The sequence below is a fragment of the Octopus bimaculoides genome, chromosome 5 (assembly GCF_046866305.1).
Source record: "Octopus bimaculoides isolate indiv1 chromosome 5, ASM4686630v1, whole genome shotgun sequence".
Taxonomy (NCBI): domain Eukaryota; kingdom Metazoa; phylum Mollusca; class Cephalopoda; order Octopoda; family Octopodidae; genus Octopus; species Octopus bimaculoides.
Genome location: NC_142932.1, coordinates 2,484,738 through 2,489,732, shown reverse-complemented (window position 1 = coordinate 2,489,732; position 4,995 = coordinate 2,484,738).

The window sequence follows — 4,995 nt, the reverse complement described above, 5'->3', positions numbered from 1 at the left end:
GGCTGTTCAACCAGACGTGAAGTGTGTATGTCTTGAACGCTGTGAAGCAACGTACAAGAGGGGCAAAGAAGTACGTGCGAGCTTGGTGATTCCAAGAACGAAAAGAGATAGCAGTCGGACACACGTGACCAAGGCTGTGTGAAGAGAAAGAGTAGCAGAGGGAAAAGGAGGGGAGGAAGTAAAATAAAAGTGAGCAACGAGAGGTAGAGAGAGAGAGAGAGAGAGAGACAGTAGTAGTAACGGTGAGAGGCGAAGGACGAGTAACAAGAGATAGAGAGAGAGATATATAGTAGTGACAGGTAGAGGTGAAGAACAGACAAAACCAGGGAACTTGAATGCTAACATTCCTTTAAGAGATATTTATATCCTTACATTCATGACACTAACCACGCGCTTCGTCTATTCAATTCTTTCTCTTTCCCTCCCGGCCCTTCTAAGATTCTCTTCACTCTAGACATTCAGAGCCTCTATACGGTGATCCCCCACGACGAGGGGCTGCGTGCCCTGAAGTTTTTCCTAGACCAACGCCCCAACCCACAACCCGACACCTCCACACTCATTCGTCTGGCCGAACTTGTCCTATCTCTCAACTGCTTCTCGTTCGCGGGAGATATCTACCAGCATTTCTCGGGAGTGGCCATGGGGACGAGAATGGGCCCCAACTACGCGAACCTGTTTGTTGGTTATGTTGAGGCCCAAATATTTTCCAGTTTCACTGGTCCTACTCCCGAACTATACGGTCGGTTTATCGACGACTGTATCGGTGCCACCTCACTCTCCCGCGAACATCTTGACTCGTTCCTCTCTTTCGTTCAATCTTTCCATCCTGCCCTCCGTCTACGCAGACTTTGTAGCGACAGCCATGACTTTGAGACTCAGTCTCAACTCATGGCTCGTCACTTCAGCCTGCGTGGATATCCACCCACCACCATCCACACCGCCCTTGCCAGAGCACGTTCTGTGGACCGTGCATCTGATCTCTCCCCCCGAACCCGCCCTGCCGTTTCCCGCCTCCCTTTTCCCCTCACCTACCATCCCACCACCCTACCCCTCCAACGCTTCATTCTCCGAGCTTTCCGGCGCCTCCAGTCCGACCCCTCCACCTCCCACATCTTTCCTAATCGACCCCTCCCCTCCTCCAAACGAGCCCATAACCTACGAGACCTCTTGGTCCACAGCTTCTTCCCCAACCCAACCTCCCAACCTGGCTCGTTCACTTGCTCCCGCCCACGCTGTCGCACTTGCCCTTACCTCTCCAACACCACCCTCCTCACCAGCACCCATCACCGACCCTATCGCATCACCGACTCCTTCACCTGCACTTCTACCAACATCATCTATTGTATCTCCTGCTCTCTCTGCCATTCTCTGTACATCGGACAAACGGGGCGCCGCCTGGCCGACCGATTCACGGAACACCTCCGAGACATCAACGTTGGAAATGACACCCCGGTGTCACGCCACTTCCGTTCTGCCGGTCACTCCTTGCAACAACACCTGTCCGTGTTTGGATTGTCCATGCACAGGGGCCATCCGGACTCCCGTTTGCGCCGTGAACAGGGATTAATCTTCTCTCTTCGCTCCTTTGCGCCACATGGGCTCAACTCCCCTCCCCTCTGCATCTAACCCCATCCCCCTGCCTCTCTCCCCCACCCTCCCTCCTACCACCCATCTCTCCCCCTCCCCCACCTCCCCTCCTGCTCCGACTCCTACTTCTTTGTACGTCTCTTCACCTCTCTTCACTCCCACTTCTCTTCACCCCTACTCTTTCTCTCCTCTCTCTTACTCTCTCTCACTCTCTTCTCTCGTACTCCCCCCTCTCTCACTCTTACTCTCTACACTCTTACTCTCTTACACTCTCACTCTCTCTCACTCTTACTCTCTACACTCTTACTCTCACCCTTACTCTCTTACTCTCTCACTCTCTTCTCTCTCACTCTCTTTCTCTCTCACTCTCTTTCTCTTCCTCTCTTTCTCCCCCTCCCATACCCACCTTCCCCCTCTCTTACATCCACCTTCCCTCTCTTATACCCACCCTCTCTCCTCTCTTCCTCTCTTTCTCTCCCCTCCCATACTCACCTTCCCCCTCTCTTACATCCACCTTCCCCTTCCCCCTTCATCGTCAACACCCCCTCATAAACTCATCCCACCACAAACCAACACACTCCTACTCTACCTTCCCACTCCACCCCATCCAATTCCTTACACCCACCACCCCACCCCTACCCACATACCCCTACCTCTACCCCACCCTCAGCCTAACCCACACTCCACCCATGCCTTTCCCACCTCCCAACACCCTCACATCACACCACGCACACACAACAACTGACCAACTCTTTTCTCCCTTCCCCATTTTCACACACACATACGTCAAGATCACCAGCATTCTATCTCCCACACACACAGCCCCTCGTTCTTCGATCACCGTTCTTTCTCCCCCTTTTCTTAGCTCTTCTGTGAAAAAAATCTCTAACTTCCGGTCAGCCATTACTATGATTAGCCATTACTATGATTGACCGCTGACTGGACACTATTCAATTTTTTTCTCCGTGTTTTTCTCCTTGTCTCCGTATTCTTTCTGTTGAAGAGCGTAGCTCGAAACGTTAGAGACTTTCCGTATTCTCGAGCGTCATACTAATACATCCTTTTGTTGTTTACACCACCTGTCCTCGTCTGTTGTTGTTTTTTTCGTACATTCTCCCACACATATATATATATATATATATATATATATATATATATATATATATATAAATATAAATGGCGGTGCCCCAGCATGGCCACAGCTCATGAGCTGAAACTAGATAAAATGAAAAAAAAATAAAATGATATATATATATATATATATATATTGATCGAACAACTGAATCCTCATCGTTAAACGACGGAGATCCACTAATTTATTACTCTACGAATTCTGCTTTTGGATTGGGTTGATGTTTGTGTGTGCTCGCGTGTATATACGTGAGTGTGTATGTGTGTGTGTGTGTATGTGTGTGTGTGTGTGTGTGTGTGTGTGTATGTGTGTGTTTGTGTGTTTGTGAGTGTGTGTATGCATACCCACATAAGCAAGCATATACACAAGCCGCTTATGTATAACATTTGTATACATATACACGCGCTCAAATATGTGTTAATATATATGTATATGTGTAAGTAAGTGTGTGTGCGTGTGCGCACACGCGTGTGTATGGCGCAAAATTACAACTCCCATGTTCCGGTCCCCAAAAAGCATTGTATTACTTAAGTTTATAAATTTTGCTAACAGAAATGACATAAAAAGCACGTAAGAAGCAACAATAATATTGTCAATGAAAAATTATACTGTAAAAAAGATAAAGATTTCACATTTGACCTCTCTCTCTCTCTCTCTATTGATCTATTTCTATCTGTCTCTCTCTCTTTCTGTCTGTCACTCTCTCTGTCTCTCTTTCTTTCTCTCTCTCACTATCTCCTTCCTCTAAGTCTCGTCGAAAGGATGAATATTCCAGTTGTTCGAACAACTAAACTAAATACACAATGACTGTAGAGTAAAAAGTGCTGAATAGTCAACACACAGTTGTACCTTAAACATAATTTCTAGGAAGGAATAGAATGATTGCGTGTGTGTGTGTATTTGTGTGTGTGGGGTGGGGGGTGGGGGGGTAGACCTTTGGATTACGGAGAAAGTCTGTACCAGAAACAGAGTTAGAAAATGGGTAACAAAGGAGCAGGGTGTGTTGTACATATTTTCGGTGACAGAAAGAGAGAAATAGGTGTTCTTTACTTTTTTATTCTTTCACTTGTTTCAGTCATTTGACTGCGGCCATACTGGAGCACTGCCTTCAAGGGTTTTCGTCGAACAAATCGCCTCCAGGACTTATTTTTTAAGCCTATTACTTATTCTATTGGTCTTTTTGGCCGAGCCGTTAAATTACGGGGAAGTAAACACACCAGCGCTTGCTGTCCAGTGGTGATGGGGGAACAAACATATAGAAAGACACACACACACACACGCACACGCACACGCACACACACACACACACACACACACACACACACACACACATATATATATATATATATATATATATATATTATATCTAGTTTCAGCTCACGAGCTGTGGCCATGCTGGTGCACCGGCATTTGGTGTTGCTACATAATTTTACTTCACGAATGCTTTTCAGGAATTGACATTTTGTGCATGAGGGAGTTTGATGCAGCTGCCCTCATCTGCACCTCCTGCCGCGAAGTTGGTTCATCTGGGACACTTGACAGTAAGAGGTCAAGTTATATTTTGAAGACACCTACATCCATGCCATATAGGTCTCTCATGTCCTTCGGGAGGATATTGAAGAGTTGTGGACCACTGAAGCCCACGCTATTGCAGTATCTTGTCCTACATCTTGATGGCAAATTTGGAGTCCTTGGGACTAAGCAGTGGTCCACAACTCTTCAGTTCTAGTATTTGTGTAATTCTCAATGCCAAAGTTTGGGACAAGTCCCTCCAGGGTCTTCCAGATGTATATTATGGCATATCTTTCTCGTCTACGCTCTAAGGAATAGAGTCTTGATCTCTTGAGTCTTTCCCAATAGCTTATATGCTGCATAGAGGTTATCTTCTTCGTGTAGCTTCGTTGGATTGCCTCAAGTTCTGAGATTAATTTGACACTGGTTGGCGACCATAGCCGAGAGCAATAGTCAAAGTGGCTTAGGACAAGTGTCTTCCAGAGGACCATCATGATTTCCTGATCTCTTGTTCTAAAAGTTCTGAGAATCCATGCGGTCAGCCGCCTGCATTTCATTGCATTTCATTATGAACAGTAGTGGTCCCAAAACAGTACATTGCAGAACCCCTCACTATTTGCGTGTCATTGGAGGTGGCCCCATTGGCTACTACCACCTGACTTCTATCCTTCAGAAAGTCATGAAGCCATTCTCCCAACTATGCCGAGATCACGCAGTTTGTGACATATTCCATGATCGACTTTATCAAAGGCCTTTTCAAAATG